The following is a 20,521-nucleotide window of genomic DNA, read 5'->3' as shown; positions in this document are numbered from 1 at the left end:
GTAACAAAAACAAAAATCACAATAACAATAAGCCGATTAGAGTCATTCTGAATGCGAAAAACGGAAGTGAGTGTGATAAAGCGGAAAAGTGGCAGCGGAGCAGTCGGCAAACGTTGTCACTGTTGCTGCCAGTCTCATATACTCGTGTATATAGCTAAATAGTAGACTTTTCTCCTATTTAGACAGCATTAATTAGAATTAAGCTTTTGCTTTAAGCGCGTTTTAAACTTTATTTCCGTTTCGGAGCACCTTTTCTTATTAGAATTAGAGTTTGCTTTGTCATCGGTACCTTCTGCTTGGACTGCTGGGTGTTATTGCGGCAATAACAAAAGTAAAATCACTCAGCACTCAATTTTGTGTTCAGCGGAAAAGCACTCCAACTTTTAAAAACTCAATTGCGTTCGCTCTCAAATTCATTGAGTGGCAGTTGTATCAACAAAGAAAAATTAATTAAATTCTGACGTTAGTATCTAATTACTAATTTAAATTCGTCAGTGAATTATAAATTCTCGCTCAAAATAAATTATATATACTTAAAAACAATGAAAAGTATAATATAATGCCAATTTAACTGAGCATTGCTCATTTTAACTCAGAGTTTTTAAAATCATATTCTTTCTTTACTCTGGTAAAATAAAAATTTTAAAATGTTGCGGAATTTATAAAAATACTCAAGTTTCTGCTTCGTCGAATAAGAGTGAAACTAGTTGTCACTCACTCAATTCCCGATTAGTTAACGATAAACCGTATACCTTCGTACCTTTATAATAAAAATTTATTTCACTCATTTAGTAAAGGCTACAGATTCTCAGCCTAGTTATGTAAAGAAATTTATGTAATTGAGTTCTATCGAAATATCGGGAATTGTAAAGATTTGGATCTACATATATGCCTTCAATAGAAATAAAATTTAACATAAGCTTTTCGGCGAGCAATCTTGAATTTAAGAACTCTGCCTGCCTCTTCTTCGGGCATATGAACATTGAAACATCCCCACGACTTACAGCATATTCTAGCCTACATACTGCGATTTCTGAAAGACAGACCAAACTGTCATCTAATATCTCCTAAAATTTATTTTGAATAGTATTTTGTCACTTAACCACACTAAGTCCACTCGTTGAGGGTGCTGAGGCAGTCGAAAGTTTTAGAGAACTGAACCTAGAAGTAAACTTAAGGTACTAGTGGAAATTTATGCAGCCCACTGTAAGCACAAAAACACCTATGCAACTTGGGCATAGTCTCATCACAGGAGCACTATCTTGGGCTTCATAAACTCAAGCGAGGAACACGTCATTCACTGTCTCACCCCCTAACTATCTATTATACTGGAATTCGTCCTAGTGCTAAGCCTAATGGAGTCGTCGTAGATACAGGGTCGAGCACAATCGACCGTAGGTCGCAGTACACAACTTCAGCTCATTATCTATAGAGCGCAAGAACTAACCGAGACTTTTAATGATCACAGAACATTAAAAGAAAGTGAGATTAAGTAATTTCTAACTGGTTCGGAAACTGCCAATTTTCCTGAATAATTAATTTCATTGAATAAAGTTTTTATTTCCATAATAATGTAGTATGTATAAAGGTTTTTCAAACATCCGGTGGGCTTTATATCGTATATATCGGTTAATTTGTGAGATATCGTAGCAATTCGCTATTCTAGTGGACTTTATGCCGAGTATATGCGCCAACTAGTGTGAAATATTAATAAAATTCATAAAACAATAAATAGCGAGAGTATATAATATTCGATTCCACCCGAACTAACCCCATCCTTATTTATTCTTTTTGAAAATATTCATTTTTTACGGAAACTTAAATATCTGTATTATTAAAATGAAAAATGAATAAATCAGTATTAATACAAATATGATTTACAATAAAAATTTTCAGATACCGAATGTGTATGTGACCTGGTCTACGAAAAGGGAGCTAACGTGCGAAAACTAGTTTTCTGGGAAACAGCTGTTAAAAATAAACAACTCGTTTCGTCAGTTTCTCGTTATCTCATTAATTGTTCTCCTTTCCAGAGGCTTCAAGAACGTCCAGTAAGTGTTGTTGTTGTTGTTGTTGTGCAGTCCCTTAAGCTTCTGTTAAAACCTATCGATCCTGAAATGACGAAAGTTATACATCCAGCCGGTTTATCTTTGGAACGTCAGTGGTACATCTATCACAATCTTCGCAGCTTAGTTTCGGATATATCTAAAGTAGATATTGTGGCTCCATTGCCGAAAGATTTGTCATCGAAGAAACGGAAGGCAAAAACTAGTGAAGATGTTCTCAAACCAGACGAGGAACCAGGTCCATTTTCCTCAAGATCAACACGTAAAAAGATCTCAAGGAAAACGACAACAAAGAAAAATACATAAACTACTCAGCATTATTATTTTTGGGCCATAATACGTTTTTCTAGTGTATAATCAGGTCATTATAGCTTAAAATTCAATGTATTTTGTTCATTACAAAAAAAAATTATATTTTTCGTATTTTTACTCTTCTTTCTCTACATTTTTAGGGAACTTTCAAACAAGTTATGACTTTTTGGATTCTATCACGTGAAAAAGCATCTCATCTTCCATCCGAATCAACTAAAAAGTGAAAATTGATTTTTTGACACCTAAGCCCCCTTTCCGTAGACCAGGTCACATATATTGAAATACCGAAACATCGGTTAAGTAAATTAATTAATTTCAAATGCCGAAATACCGGATACGCTATCGAATTGGGACTATTTTGAAGGCGACAACATTAATGTAGACGAATATACAGTTATGTGAAAAATAATAGGGACACTTGCTTGAAAATAGGTAAAAAATAAATTATAATAAAATTTAAAAAAATTATCAAAAATGTAACATGTAATTGTTTGCTGGGATGTCAGTGAAGTAAAGAACCGTTATCAAAGAAAAAATGTTGATAATTTTGTGAAGTAAAAGATCGTTTTTGAGTGTGCGAAATAATAGGGACATGTGTCATGTGTCCCTATTATTTTTCACATGACTATATAACAACTATTTTCCAAAAAAACGTAAATTCCCATTATTTTTTGAACACATCTCATACAAACTTGATATTTTTTTATTAAAGTTATTTAAATAATTTATTTATTTATTATTTCTAATTTTGTAATTTCTTTGATATTAATCCAGTACATGTTGCATACACAGCGCACACAACGCTCATTCATACAAATGCACTCAGCAACTCGCCACCACGACTACATGATGCCCACTAAAATGGCCAAACAGTTTCACTCAATCAACATGCCGCTGGCAGCGCAGTCGACTGCGCAGAGCCAGAGAACACAAAATTATTCACAATTCACAACTTGCAACTTCAGTTGATTTTGAGCACGCAACGGTGAAATACAAAGTTAAAAAGTGTACGCGTACAAAACGTTACCAGTGACAAACCTGAGTTTTTAACAAGAAATACATAAGTGTACATACACACACACATACGCAAGTAAAGTAAGAAGTTGATTTAATTAATTTGGCTATGGGAAAATGTGTAGTACGACTCCTGTAAAGTCGAATTTTCGTGCACGAAAAGTTTAATAAATTTCATTACAGTTATTTGTTACATATAAAACGAATTGAATTACAATTTGCTGGTAATAAGCACGAGTATATGAAATACTTTGCCTAAAAAATTTTTTTTCTTTCTTATTTTACGACAACCGACCACTACGACTGCTTTTGTATGTGCGACTCCTCCTGTTTGTGCTGTGCTCTGGTGCTGCGCGTTGTACACGAAATGGGTAGAAACCCGAAAGTGGAAAAAAGTGTGAAGTGAAAGGTGCAAAATTTTTGTGAAAAATGCTATGCTATGTGTTACTAAATACATACATACATACATACATACATATATGCATTGAGATGAATGTATACTTGTTAGTAAATGCATATAGCAGCGACGTTTCGTGAAAAACCAATTGTAATAAAAGTGTCAATTGGAAGTGAGTTTTCCACACAGGAACACAGCAACAGCAACAACAACAACAATATACGGCGTTAATACTAATATTTGTATGAGTACGTGTGTACGAAAAATTGTCAGTATCGATATTTTCGTTGTGGCAAAAGGATAATTCGGCGTCGCCTAAATCAGCGTACTAATGTGAGTTAAATTTTATCTACAAATTGCTGACTGCATGCAATATAAAGAGCTGTGTATATGCAATATATCTATATAATACTCGTATACATTATGTATAGAAAGCAAAGTTGTTAATGTGTACTTTTAAGTAAAATTAATACAATTGGACTTCCCTAAGTCGAATCAGGTTAATCCACAAAAAAACTTCGACTTCGAGTTATGGAAGGTAATTTGTATGAAATTTGACTTCGATTGCCCATGCAAGTGTTCGAGTTATGGCGAACTTTGAGTTATAGTAGTTCGAGTTATGGAAGTTCAACTGTATAACTGAAAGTTAAATATGAGTATTGTTTATACTTAGTGTTGTTGTTGTTTAATTGTTGCACGCTATTTTTCATATTTTTTTCCCTTCATTTGCTTCCACAACTCCTTGCAGTCATATTAGCGCTTATTAGCTACCTACAAGTTTTATAATTTTTTAATTACAAACCTCAAGTGAGAATAGTCAGGTGGCTTTAGTCACATACAAATATACATATGTACATACATTGAAGTATACTTATAACTTTGTTTATCTGCGTAATTTATGGGCCGCGAGTTACAATGTACAAACGCAAATATGGCATGAACCACAAAGAATGGTGACAGCTTAAGGGCCCTTCAATGTTGTATGACGGGTCAGCAGCGTTATTTACTTTTTTCCGTCTATTTATTTTTTATTTTTTTGCTGCTTTCTTCCTCATCTAATTTTTGTTGTGTGCAAAGTACTCGTATAAGTATTGCGCAAACACTTTGCTGTGCTTTGCATTGGCTTTGGCTTTGACTATATAAATTGCAACGTTTTTATTGAGAATTCATCATCGCATCGGCAGCGTTAGTCGCTGTGGCTGCTGCTGCTGCTACTGACTTTGATACCGTTGCCAATTGCTGCAGTACGAATGTTGCCACACGTTTGCCTTTTTTCTTGCTAATATTCCTCTAAAATTAGCCGCATTTTTTTGGAGTAAAAATTTATTATGTAGATATATATTAAAATAAAAAAATAATTTACAAATCTTTTTTCATTGTTAAAATATATATTAATTTATTTATTAAACTTAATTAGGCAAATTCATTATCATGATACAATTAAATTCAACTCTTTTCGTAAACAATAGTTTTTAAATTATCATAATTTTGGTCTTGTAAAGTTAATTCTATTTATTCGACTCCAAGTAGTATTGAAAAAAAAAAAACAGATTCGTAGGATCAGCGTTTCTAAGTGCATCGGAGGTCTATAAAGTATACAGGAAGTCTAGTCAGGAAGTTCATATTTTATTCTCTAATATTTTGTAATTATAGACGCTTTAATTCATTTAAATTGAAAGCAAAGTGGCTTATAGCATATTTCGAGCAGCACTTATAAAGAACTTTAACTTAACTTTAACATAAAAGCTGAACCAACAAATTTTTCAAAATAATTTAAACGAAGTATACTTCTTTAATCCTTTATTTAATTATTTCGTGTATTTTTAAGTATTTTTTTAATATTTTACTTTTGATTAATAACGAAAAATTAACAAAAAATAAGGCGACAAATTATTGCAACCATTTAACAATTTCAAAAAATAACAAAAAATAAGACCTCGGCTTATTTCAATAATTTAACAACTTCTATGTAAGAATAATGTTTATAACAAGTTTTTAATATTTGGTATGACCCTCTTTATTGCCAATAACCATTTTAAGTATCTTTGGATTTGAATCGAGCGACTTTTGGGTGACTTCTGAAGCAATTTTCGACCACTCCTCAATTAATAACGCTTTATGTTTGGAGTTGTTGAATATTTTCCGTGTGCGGATGTTAATGTTCAATATTGTTTGGATCCCAAATTGTGAAATGATTGATAGGAGTGATAGTTATCGATAATAGGAGTTCAGCACATCATATATCTGTGAGCCACTGTATAATTAAAGCAAAATCTTTTTTTGTCTAGGTCCTGATTATCGCAATTCAATCATTAAATAATATTTTTAAACTAGACGGTTTGAGTTCTTAAGTTTTTTACATATTTGAAAGAATTGAGAAATATTTAAAAATATAACCTTTAATTCGTGCTTGAAATAAGTATTTTCAGGTACTTAGGTAGAAGTCAGCCTAAGTGAAACAGATTTGTATAGAGAAGTACTGTTGTTTGCTTCTAGTACAACTTATTAAAGTGTTATAATTTATATAAAGGATTTGCGTAGTGTATCCCGGTCTGTGAAAGTCATGCATGTACTGAAAACTGGTTCATTCATTATTAAATTGTAAAATAGAAGGAAAATGTGTTCGACTGTAGCTTTATGAAGTTAATGAAGAGGCTTACATTATATTTTATGGAACGATTTAACAGTTATTTGTTAAACATTTGATTATGAAATACGTAAATAGATTATGAAATAAAAAAATAAACCAATAAGTTTGAAATATTATCCAAAATATTAAAATCGATTCGAGTAAAATTCTAAGATATAGACGCCTTAGAAGTTCCGCCCATCAGCCCATGTCTCTATTTAAAACTTTAACTCAAAAACTCAATTTTGTTGGTGGACACGATTTCTCGAAAAGTTATGAAGCAATTTTGTTAAAATTTTGCACACATCTTTGAAATAACAAGAAGATATTAAACGAAGGATCACTTTTTAATTTACAACTTATCATTCTAATAAGAAAAATAAAATTTTTTTGAACGACTGAAACCCACATAAAGTCTTAAAGACTACTGAACAATAGGAAAACATTGTTGTAACAGTCTTCATATTTCTAATATAACCGATAAAGTTAATTTTGTGCCTGAGAAGTGTGTCTTCAGTAATATTTAAATTTTTTGAAATATTTAATTCAAATCATTAAAAACATTAGATAAAAATTTAATTGTCTTTCCATTCCAACTAAACTATCCAACTTCACTCAACATTTTATCCTAACAAAAAAAATGAATATGGCAGCATCATACACGACATAACTACCTTCTAATACACACATACACCTCCCAACACATAATGCCGTCGCTGCTCTCACGCGTCGCTGTTAACTGTCGCGTTTTTTGAGTGAAATCTCGCGTTCAACGCTTTCATCTCAATCTACGGTTTGCTGCACGCATTCACAATAGTTTTAAGCGGAGCGTAGTATAAAGTTTGGCCAGCAGGACACCCTCAGTAAGCGGCCAACATACACACACATACGTACGTATATCAACATAATACAATATACGCGCACTACGAAAATGCAAAAGTCGCATATTTATTGTTGTATTTTGTTTTCGTATTCATATACTTATTGCCTTTTGCTTTGTGCCACATCTTTGTCGTACGTTTTTCAGCATTTCATCTTTGCCTCTTGCGTGTTATGCGCGTGTGAATATGTATGTATGTGTTGTTGTTGTTGTGTGTGTGTGTGTCATGCTGCTGTTGTCCGAAAATTTTCAGTTTTCAGTTTCTGTTTACGACTTTTGTTTCGTGCGCTCAGCTTTAAGGTTCTTCTCTGACGTCTACGTCTGCCTATGTCTGCTGCATAGTTTTTGTCGATGCTTACGCTTAATGCTGACTATTCTCCTTTACAGGCTTTATTTTTATTTTAGCTTAATTTTTATTGCTTTTTCATTGCTCAAGTGTTTGTTGTGCGTGCGCGCCTCTCTCTCTCTCCCTGTGTGTGTGTGTGTGTGAAAATGACATTTCTGTCGTAGCAAGGAAGTCAGTTGAAAAGCGCCTAAGGGCCGTTTGCCAGAGACAGCTTTTTAAATGCGAAAAGGATATGCGTTGTAGTTGTAGTTGTTGCTATTTGTTTTGTTCGCTTTGATGGAAATAATGTTGGCCTTTTGGCCTGTACGCCAGCGCCACATAACACTTCTAATTTCGTAATATGGCGTTGATGCAGACATTTCAATTTAAGTTTTCGATCACTAACTTTGTGCGCTGTGTGTGTGTGTTTGTATGTATGTATGTGTGTGTGAAAAAATTAATTCAGCCTAAATTTCGCTGTTCACAAAGCCATTTTTCTCTCGCATATATAGATATGTATGTATGTAAATAAATAATAAAAAGCCGCTAATCCCGCACTTATTTAGTCAAATCTGTGAAATCTGTGTGATTCGTTGGCGTGTTAAGAATTCGATTAAAAGTTGTTTCGTTTAACATACATACATAAAGTTAGGCATAAGATTTGCATATGAATGACTGCATTTACAATCGAGTACGAGTGGATTCTATCTAAAAACATACATTGAATTTTTTTTTTCATCTCAATAGTAGTTGTACTACATACAACAAAGCATGTTTAAGGGCACACCTACGGTTATGTTTTGTCATCGGATTTGTTAATGCATGGGAGTTAGTTAGACTTAACGTTGGCTAAACTTATTGTGGGAATAATTTGAAGAAAGCATGTTTGTTGTACTTACAAGACTATTTTTATGTTTATTATTATATATATGTTAGATAAATACCGTTTTTATGCCGTTTGAAGCAGATCATCTCTGATTTTCACATGAAATCATTGTCACAAAACGGCGGAATTTTTGAATGAAATTTGGAGATTACATTGTTTCAAGATTTTTTAATAAAAAATGAACTTGTGCTGACTCAGCTTGATGAAGGGGCTATTCCCCTTTTTTCTATACTGGTTGAAGAGCTTTGTTGGTATACTATTTAGCTTATTCAACAATTGACATTCTGGAGCGGCAGGAATAGCAGACTATGGTTCAGGCATTCAAATCTTTGAAATAAGTTGGCATAGCAATGAGCGTTGTACAGTTGAAAACTTCGTGTCAGAGAGACTACCGAGTTACGGAAATTAATTTGTATGAAATTTGATTACTATTGCCAATACAAGAGTTCGATTTATGGGGAACTTCGAGTTATAGAAGTTAGAGTTATGAAAGTTCAAATGTATTTTCTTAGAAATAATCTCTTTGACAATAATCTCTTATTTTTCGTCTTAACTGGCGTAGACTAGGTTTATGCTTTTATCCGAGTTTAAAACTGTCGCCCTTACTTCTTGCAGTTAGCACCAATTGGAAATTCCAAATGCAGCCAGATCCTTCTCCACCTGGTCTTTCCAATGCAGTGAAGGTCTTCCTCTTCATTGGCTTCCACCAGCGGGTACTGCATTGAACGCTGTCGTCCATTCGAACAACATAACCTAGCCAGCGTAGTCGCTGTCTTTTTATTCACTGAACTATGTCAATGTCTACGTATAACTCGTACAGCTCATCGTCTTCGGTATTCGCCGTTGCCAATGTTTAAGGAACCATACATGTTCCGTAAAACCTTTCTCGCGAAAACTCTTAGTGCTGTCTGATCGGATTTTGACATGGTCCACGTTTCTGCACCATATAGCAGGACGGGAATGATGAGCGCTTGGTTTTGTCTTTGTTGAGGTCTGGTCTTTGTTCGTCAAGAGCGGACTTTACTATTCAATTAAAGGCTCGGAGAGGTCCTTCTCGTTCCTGACGGAGCTTTTGGTGTTGCTCATTGTGGGGGTTTCTTTTTTGTGGATTCGGCATAGTACACTTAGTACTCTAGTCTTAGTACCAATCGTTGGGCATGCTTTCGTTCAACCATATTCTACAAAGAAGCTGATGCATGCAACTGATCAGTTCTTCGCCGCCGTATTTGAATAGCAATCCATCGGCCGCGCCGCTCTGTTTATTCCTCAAGCGGGTAATTCGGACTTATTCACGGTCGGGCAATGGAAGAGCTGTTCCATAGTCTTCGAAAAAAAGTATTTGCAAAACCTCTCAAAACAAAAAGACTGAGCAAAGATTCCTGTGGGAGCTGCAGTTGAACGCTTTTGTATAGAAATAATGAATTCAGGCTAAATATTTTGATAGAATGCAATAATCGAAGAAGTTTATAAGGCTTTACAGGGTTTAGGGGTCTTCAAAATCATACCGCTTTAAAAAAAAAAATTTGGAAATATTACTTTAAGAGTGTTGTTTCACTCGAAGAATACCGCTGAGATGGCAGTACTTGGTCGTTTATAATTGCGATTTATCGTCTGACTTTGGAAGAGAACATTTCTAATACTTTCCGTATGCGAATCTTCCATGATTAATGTGCTGCAATCACACGACAACAGTCATCTCACTACTCAACTCATACATATTCCTTGGAGACGAATTAATTATCCCTAAAACTTGTTTGCTCACGAAATTCTATGCCTAATTGTATGTATTTGGTCGTCAGCATCGTATCTAACTGAGGAGTGAAAGTTCTGTAGACAATGCGGAAAACACAACACATTTAACAATTAAGAAGACCGCTTTAATTAAATCAACTCCACAAAAGATCGTCCAAAGAAAAATATGCTTTGCGTTCTTATCGTTAAACACCTTTTAATTAACTTCATTAATATACAAACAAACTACTTTATTTAATTAATAGAAAAAATGTCTTGCATTCCTAATTCTCGCACACACACACACTGACACACAACAACAACAAAAACACACCAGAGACCAGCACGTCAGTTAGAAGCATTCATATATTTTATGCAAATGAAGCGCGGTGTTGTTATTGTTGTTGCAGTACCAAAAGCACACGATCACTCGATCGTTCGCTCCACTTGGCTAATCACGGTTTAACACATGCAACAGCAAGCAAGCGGCTGACAGTGTGAGCAACAACCAAATACGCTCGTGAATGTGTGAATGGTCGATCACTCGTCTGTATGGGATTTTGTGTTTGAGCGGCCTGTATCTTCGAAAGTTGTTGTAACAAAACTTAGCTTTTGAATGCAAATGTTTTTTTTCACATTTTTTTTTCGTGATGTTGCTGTGTTTTTTGTTTTTGTTTTGATTTGTGTATTTTTTTCCTTCCTTCCTTCCTCTCCCCTTTACATACAACAAAAACAACAACATTTGCTTCTTCTTTCCTCATTTCGCTGCAACAACAGCAATAGCAACAACGTCAGCGGTGGCGGCTGCAGCAGCCGTGGCGTTGTATGCGACAGGCTGCAGTTGTTGTCGATCTACCGATTAAATCTTACATTCACGGTTTTTCTTCGCTCGCTTATAAACAAACACAGCCTTACGAACTTACGGTGCTTTGCTGTGCACTCTAAAACCGGTATTTGGTTGAAATTAAACGTTTTGTTGCTTTTGTATGCTATTTGCTGCAAGTTGGCCTATGTTTGTTTGGTTGCACAGTTGTGATCAAAATAATAGCAGTGAGTCATAATAGCTTTAGCTTCAAGAACAAGCAGACCCTTGAATACCTTTAGGTAACTAGATATGCAGATACAATTTGATCAAAAAATCACAATCTAATAGTTTATCCAATAAGTATCAAAGATGCTTTCGTATCACATTTTTATCAATTCGAAGAATTCTGTCATAAAAGAGGAGGAGAGGTCTTTATTTTATTCAAAAAGTTACTTTAAATTTCATAAAAAGTCTACATTTGAGGAGGGATTGAGCCTGCGAACTCAATAGACTTTGAAAGCGTACTATATCAACTGTCCTCAACTCCATCAAATGAGACTAAACTTTTGGGAATACGTAAAATAGAAAAGGTTTTAGTTTACGGAAGTGAACAAAAGAAAATTCTAACCCTAGAAAATAAAAATGTCATCAATTATACCAAAGGTGTTCAAATATTAACTGACTTTTAAGAACTATCTGCAGTGAGAATTGTGGAAAATTTAAGACAAAATCCTCCTCAACAACACCGTTTCCTTGCTCTGTAGAACTAATGGGAATTTGGAAGCTTCGGTGGAGTTCCATTGACAATAAGAATCTAGTGCTAGGTAGCTAGGTAGGTAAAGTGGGACTAAAGCCCTTACACTACAATGTCCTCTTTGAACCACTCGGTGGCTTTTATAAAGTTGAGCAGCTCAACAAGTTTAACGTGCGCAACATACGCGATGTTGTCTAGAAAACCATGTCCGATTGTTGTGAGTCTTTTCTTTCAGTAGTCATTGTTTGGTAACCCCAGTCGGTCGGCATGTCTTCCAATAAGACAATGACCAGTTAGCACACGCACTAGAGTTCTTAAGTCCTTCCTTTTAAATTTCAGTAGCCGGCTCGTACGGTCTTTATTCTGCCTGCTAGTTGAGCAAGTCATAGATTCTATCCACCTGGATTTAGCTCAATCTATGACCTGCTTATCAATTAAGTGCTTACAAGTGGCCAACGGTATGCATATATCATCCTTACTCGGATCCAATTGTAAGGTTGTGCCTAATCTGGCTAGTTCATCTGCCACACAGTTACCTGGAATATCACTGTGTCCAGGAACTAGTGTGCTAACGTTGTTGTTATAGTGGCTGAAAACATATTCATAAAATTTTGAGAAAAGCAGTCGAGGTAAGAGTCCTTGACCGAGTAGAAATTCGGGTACGTTCAGGTGTTCTAGGAACTGAATCTAGTGCTAATGGAACACTGTACGACGGAATGGACTGTCTCTTTAACTTAGTCATAAGCTTTAGCAATAAGTGAGAACGGAATCTAATGAGTTTTAGTGGAGCATTGCTCTGTTGGGATGGATTGTCTTTTGAACTCGGTCTCAAGCTTTTGCAATAAAACCTCAGGATATTTATAGTCGCACAGAAAAGATTTTAGAAAACTCTACCAGAAATTTCTAGATTTGATTAGAAATGAAAACCGAGTGCTGACGATAGAAGATAGTGATGTTTTATAGCATAAATTTCTTACAGAACCGGTTCATCTCCATATCAGACATAATTCTATTTTAGTTTCAACCTTATATGATGTATTAGAAGATAAATGACAGACTGTATACCGCATTGAAAAGGTTCTACAGTGATTTGTACTAAAAAAATCCAATATTATAAACAGTATATATTTCGAGGAAATATCCTTATTTGTAGCTTTGATCTCGCTGTCTTCTATAAATTCTTTAACGAGTGAAGTCACCTTAGAATAGCTTTAAGAGTCTTTCGGGCTGATACTATTCAAGAATTTCGGACTTTAGTGATATCGTATGGTATCAAGGGCACACACAGTGGGTAAAATGTGCGAAAAAATGTAGTTACGATTAGTAGACATTTCAATGTAGATCCCTGGAACCGTGACACTGAGCTACTGACTTATAAAAATTCTCTAACGACTGAAGTTGCTTTGCAAACGTTTTAGGGGTCTTCCAGGTAGATTATATTCAATAATTTCGGTCTTTAACCATAACGGATGGTATTAAGTGTATACATCTTCAGTTTTAAAGTATATTTGTGATGTTCTAGAATCGAATGGAAGTCCAAGTAACGAAGTACTGCATCTGCCTAAATAAGTTAATCTATAGTTACAACAAATATTCATACGTATTTAGCATGTTCTGATGTCTTCAGCTGTTTCTTGAGCTCATTTTCCATAATTTGACCGAGATCACTTCCATTATTTTGCACCTGACTGCAGGCTTTAAGTATATTTGAGATCAGCCAGCACAAGTTCGCGTCTTTGGCGTACCAAAAAAACCGACTGTGAGAAAAGAAGCTGTCTGTGTGCCTTTTAGTGTACGAGTGTGAGCGAAGGGCGCGACGCGAAAAAGGGAAATTCGTGAAATACTTGTTTGTTGTTGAGCGGGAATATTATTACTTTAAGCTTGTTGTTTGTTAGTTTAAGCCGCCTAAGCTTGGCCAATTTTAAGCATAAATATTTCATAAATTAACCATAGCCATTGGAAAACGGCTAATTTGTTTAATTTTTTGTTTTTGTTTTTCAACTGATTTTTCTCAAATTTTTTTTTTTGTTTTATTAATTCGTAGAGTTAATAATGCCGCGGAAAGTAAACAAAACTTCGTTTTACACGTACTTATGTGTGTGTGTGTGTGTGTTTGTAAACAATTCTTACCCACGCCATAATGTGATGCCACTTGAACGCCGCCACACACACCTACATATATATATATACGTACATACAAACATTTAAAGCAGCTTATGTTTGTGCATGTTTACGTATGCAAAATAGCCATGAAAGCTGGCGCCTAGGCCTAAAACAACAAATCAAAGCGAATTTTCGCCAACATTCTTTATAACCTTTGTACTGTTTGCTGATACCGAAGTACGGTCTTGATGTATTCTTCGTTTGACTTTGCTATTATTTGTGGTGTGGTGTGGTGTGGGCGCCGCATTCCAAGCATGCATGGAAATTTTCCAACTAAGAATTGTATATGTTGAATGTACATATATACATATGTGTTGTTGTTGTTGTTATTGTTGTAAATTGCATTGCATCTCAACTGTTCGCAAAAGACACGAAATAGTTTTGGTGTTCGACCCAAAAATGGAATTTTGTAAAATATTAATAAAATGAGAAATTTGCTGTGTAACATTGATTGGTAGCAGCGCAAAATTTCCGGCATTTCATATTTTGACTTTGACTTTGAGTCACACAAAAAAAGAGGAAAACACGCGTACAAAGCAAATCAAAGGTTTGTTTGACATTTGTTGCTGTTGTTGCAGAGCGTTGTTGTACATTAGTGACTCTTGAAATATGAGTTGGGTAAGATATGTCATTTAGTGTGTTTTTGTTGTTGTTATTTTTTTTTTTTGTAACTGACAAGTCAAAGTATGGACAGCGCGTAGATATGGATCTGTCACATTTACACAAAAAGAAATATACTTACATACATATGTACAAATATACAGGCTTGCACTCCGTCTACGTCCAATCAGTTCAGCGCCGTGAGTCATCATGCCATGGCTCCTCTTTAAAGTATAAATGGCATTATGTGAATTTTTGAATTGGCTCCCTGCGGCGCCGAAATCACCGTAAGGACGACATATACGTCCATTATACATACATACATACATATGTATGTATATGAATAAGTATGAATAAGTGAATAAAGTGTATTTCAACGGTGTTTTGTCAGCGGCATTTAATTACGTCAGGTTATTAAATATGTACTGATGACACAGGGGATAATATATTGCTTTGTTTGTTTTGTATGTATGTCTATATGTATTAATACAGGTATGCGTGGCCTTTATATAAGTATGAATATGAAAATAAATATACTTATTTATGCCGTGATTGCATTAGGATGCGCGCTTAATTTATACAAAATTAAAAAAAAAAAAGTGAAAAAATGCAAAAACAACATTATAACAAAAAAAAAGTTGAAATAAAAATTAATTTGAACTTTGCATTGCTTTCAAATTTGCATAAACCTTGAAAACAAATTGCAAAGGCTTGCCGAAAGTGCGATTTATTTTTTGTGCTTCTGCGAAATTGCTTAAATTGCATTGAATTTATAAATAAATAATGTTTTTAATGTCAGTAATTTTGCACTTAAGTTAATGGGAATTGTATATTAATATTCATAAATTCAAAATATTTTAATGACTTCAATAGAATTCTACATAACATTTCAAAAGTAAATGACGCAAGAGCTCCTTCATTAAAATTAAAATATTTTCTAGTCAAATATGACATTTCGTACCTATAAAGATGCTTCAAAAGACCAATAAAGCAGGCCGACCTTATATAAATCATTTCGAATACAGTTAACGGTTTTTATGCGCCGTTTGTTAACGTTTTGCACAAGAGTTTTCAAAATGTATTACAAGATCTTCACTTTTTAATATATAGTAAATTCTTAAGAATGAATCGCAAGAGGTCTATAGAGATCTTCGTCGCCCTTACCAAAGCTCATCTTTCCTTATTCGTAAGGGTTTTAACTGGCAATTGTTCCATCGGTAACCACGCTGTTAAATTAAAAATATCAGCTGATGCTAGCTGTTGAAGCTGCCTGAAAGAATATGAAGTAGAGTGGAGTGAAGCGATATCAGAGCAAGTATTTCTTGCAACTCACTCTCTTAAACAACCACGCGAACTAGCTGATATATAAGTGATAAATATCAGCAGATTTGTAGTAAGTTCAAGGATCTTCACTATGTCTTAATATCTCATCAAAGCGGTGATCCTGGCTTTATAAGAGGATCTCTTCTATAGTCTAAATGAGTTTCCCCCTGAAGAACAACCATACAATCTAACCTAACCTAATATAAATCACAATTATTAATGGAAATTCTGAATTTATGTCACGAATATTCATGGAAATTTAGAATTGTTGCCTACAACTATGCGCCAAAATAACAATTGTAAGAAAAATATGAACCAAATATGGTCATAACTATAGTATAGATTATAAAAATAGAGTTATATAGTTAATTAAAAATATAAGAATGCATTCTACATACAGTTTGAATTATTTTTCTCAAAAACTGTATCAATAATGAATAAGTCGCGTCGCAAAACTGCGTTTAATGGTGCTAATAGCGGTCAAAATTAATTTATTTTTTATAAACTAAGAATTTAATTCAAAATGTAGCCTACAATTAGGCGTAATATCAAATAGTTGCATATAATGCAAGTTTTAGCAGACAAATTCAGAATTTCGGGCATAAAAATTGTCCTATGAAAACTTTTTTTCATAATACACTTAAACCTGTGTGTAAAATTAGGCGCATTAACCTATATTTGACACACTAAACACAAAATAAATTTAATATAATTGAGTTTCAAATCATATTAAGCTATAAAATGCTTAAAACGTTGCCTACATTTAGGCGCATTACATTTTTATTTCAACGTAGACATATATGTATCTATAAAATACAACAGTAACGAATGTCTAAGATGTTTTAAGACATTTGAAATTTAAAAATACTTTTTCAAAAACAATTTAAACATTTCAACTCTGCAGGAAATTTCTAATTTTATTATGAAATTTATTGTAAATTTCGAATTTTTATTATAAAATTTATTGTAAATTTCGAATTTTATTATAAAATTTATTGTACATTTTAAATTTCATTATAAATCGCTCCACCTTAACATGCCTAGCTGTCTAGAAAGCCAGGAATAAATATAAATTTGTAATTCACAACCATTTATATACCATTATATATATACAAACAGACATTTGCAGTTATTGGAAAATATTAATAATTGTTAACTTTGTAAGCAACTACAATATGTATTTATTTATTATATGTATTTATTGTTAATAGCTTCACATACACTTACATACATGTATACGAGTACATACATACATATGTTATGTACACGTGCACCACGTAAGTTCTGTAATCGATGCCAAATGTTACGAATAATGACCGATATGAACACAACTCGTGCCTGCGGTTGGTCAATGATATTACTTTTTCAATAACAATTCGATTGCTTTTTAACGGCACAAACACACCTACCTCATACCTATATGCATACATATATACAACCATGTGAAAATATGTGCAGTCGTACCTTTGTTGAAATATAAATCGTTTAAATACTGACATTTTGCTTTTATTGTTGCTGCTTTTTAATTCATATTTCCAGTCCAGTGGTTTAACCTTTTTTTCTTTTTACCGTTAAATTTAATTTTTAAATTAACGTTAAACTAATTTGGCATTTTTTATGCTATAAATAATCAATTTACCAAAAATTTTCTGCTTTTGACGGCTGGCTGTAACTAAATTTTTTTGGCTGTTTAAAATTTCTAGCAAGTAATTTAATATTAATTTTCCACTAGCTGCCTTTCAAATCACTCACTTTATAAATTACCGTTATATTTTATTAGCGAACGAGTGCTCTCAAACTCGTCTAACAATTATTTTTCGCTAATTACTTGAACTTGTAATTAATATATTGAATTTAAAAATGCCAAAAAATTCACACATGGAAAACCGCTCTTATTTATCGCTTGTTAAACAGCGATTCGTTTTTTTCACGAATTTTAAAGCACTGAAAGTATTGAACTTCAACTTTCTACTTCCAAAGAAAAGAAGATTCCTTCAACATAGATGAAAGCAATAACAAATATGTCTTCCTTCATATCTGTAAGATCCCTATCTTTAGTCCTTACAGCTTAATTTAGCTGTGATACCCACCCTAAACCCAAAATTTCGAATTTTTGCAAAGACGAAGATTATCTAACATCTCACAGGTATAGAGATCCGCGAAAAGTCTGTAGACTTGATATGTAGCAGCGTCTCAAACACTTCAAATCCTTCAAATAATACCACGCCTTTAATATTCGTTGAATAATACAGCAGACCTTAGTTCAACAATAGTTTTTTTATGGTTCGCTGAATGTGTACTTTAAGCTGGTTAAGCAGTGTCTAAGATCATTATCTATACAATCAAGTTATTTCACTATCAGGTTGGTTTGGATGCCGGTTCATAGCGCAGAGCTGATGAGCTCGCAAGAAAGAGCACCCGTGTTTCTATTACACCAGGTTGGGAACGAGTCTGGGCACTGTTGTCCTCTTACGTTTGAGCGGACGCAATGAACTTCTCGTGACTTAGTTGCGAGATCTCTTTGGCCCAGATTGGAACGCAGGAGGTCGGCTCAGCTTCTTACTTTTGAAAAAGCCGCAAAAATGGGATTAATCACTAGACACTCCGAAAGATGTACTGTGGACGCAAATTGTTTGGAGGAAGGCACTAAACACCAAATCCTCCACTGTCCAGCATTCGCAAGGCTGAGATTGAAACAATTCTGTAGCTATACCCTTAGCGAACCAAGTGAACTGGCTGGAATGGACAAGCGCTTCTACGACAGACATACATATAAGAGTAATATTTGCAATCCATACTTAAGAGTCTTTTTTTTTGGAATCATAACGGACCGAGACCCCCCGCAGTTCAAGTGGGTGCTTTCAGGATACTTGTCGCGAGGATCAACCTCTGAACCTAACATAACAACAGAAAGTCAAGTTCGGTTCTCCAGCCAAGAAGACGAAAGTTTCCTACGACACACAGTGGGACCACGAGGCCTATTTTTGCAGATCAATTCATAGTCGCGACAGTGAGGTCTATGTAAACGGAATGAACCCGGCTAGTTATTGGTCATATGACTGTCAACTCGGCAGTATTCATCAACATTATTTCGGAAATGTCTGCTGCTGCTCAACAACAACAACAACAACAGAGTGTTCTTGGTTAGGATAGTACAAATTTCGTTTCTCTTTTGCTTATTCTCATCTTCCGTTTCGTTGTTTGAGTTTCTAAAAATATGTGTTTTTGAAACGATTTCGTTCGACTAAAGAGTTCAACCATGAAATAAATCAGACAGATCTCTTTCAAATTACTTCCAAAGGCATTTCATCTGTTGCATATCAAAGATTGTTTTAAAGATACGCTAAATTACAGCGAGTTAAAAAGTAATCGTGCACCTAACCCACTCATCTCTAGCGATTCATATATCCATCAAGTCTCCCCTTTTCCCTTGCGCACACATAAAGTTGCGCTCACTTGTCTGCTATGTGAAATTACAGGTGACAACTCGCACGCAACAACTTCATATGCAATCCACCCACCCACTCACCTACACCACACCACGCCCGACCCAACGCATCACTGCTCGACATGACAAACAGCACAAAAGCTCTTTTAATCCATTTGTTTATTTTTTAGATTGAATGCAGACGAGATTTTCAGCTCAGCTCTGCGCTACTCAGCGTTAATCTCCGAAATGCGCTGGATGGCACTAAAAGTAAATAAATTTCAATGCAGATGCTTGGATTTGTTAGTATTGTTGCTGTATTTGTAGCAAAGTTGGCATTGTGGCATACGCTTTCGAATTAATAATATTGTGTTGTAATCGTCATTTTAAAATCAAATCATAATCATTTTTTTCGGCAGCATGTCAAATGTGTTTTCAAGTAGTTATTCGAGTGTATGTTGTGTGTTCAAAAAATAACGGGAATTTTAGAATTTCAAATTTCAATTTGGAGAGACATAAGTACGTGTGACTTCTTTACTGTTTACAAAATTAAAGAAATCTTTAAAGAGCAATTGTTTTACAAGCATACCAGAAATCGCTGAAAGGGTCAAAGGTTATACCAAAAATCGAGTTTGAGAGCTGTTTCGACTGGCATAAGTGCCTAATATCGTATGAGAACTGTTTTGAAAGCAACAATGTTAATGTAGTAGACTGAATATATATTTTTTCGAAAAACGAAAATTCCCGTTATTTTTTGAACACACCTCGTATGTGTTCTTATAAATATTTCATGTGCAACTTTGTTTGTTATACATATGTATCTACTTATATATCTGTATCGTCTCTGTTTAATTTGCCAGAACGCACACACACACACACAGAGAGACACACCAAGAAATGTGCTTAAAAAGCCATCACTTATAGGCGATTATCTACATAAATAATCCGATCAAATTTCGTGCACAAATTGAATTTTCGGGCGTTTAGATTCATAAATATACATATAAACATACATATAAACATACATATGTACATTCTTTCATACATTCGAAGACACATTCTTTTGGTTTTATGAGTTTTGATTTCGACTTCATTGCCGGCTACAATTCAACTTATGCTATGCATACATACACATACATACATACATATCTTCATATGTACTCGTATATGCATAGCAATGCGCTTAGACATGCCGCACAACAAACAAAT

Source organism: Zeugodacus cucurbitae, chromosome 6 (genome assembly GCF_028554725.1).
Source record: "Zeugodacus cucurbitae isolate PBARC_wt_2022May chromosome 6, idZeuCucr1.2, whole genome shotgun sequence".
Classification (NCBI taxonomy): domain Eukaryota; kingdom Metazoa; phylum Arthropoda; class Insecta; order Diptera; family Tephritidae; genus Zeugodacus; species Zeugodacus cucurbitae.
This window is presented reverse-complemented; position numbering follows the sequence as displayed.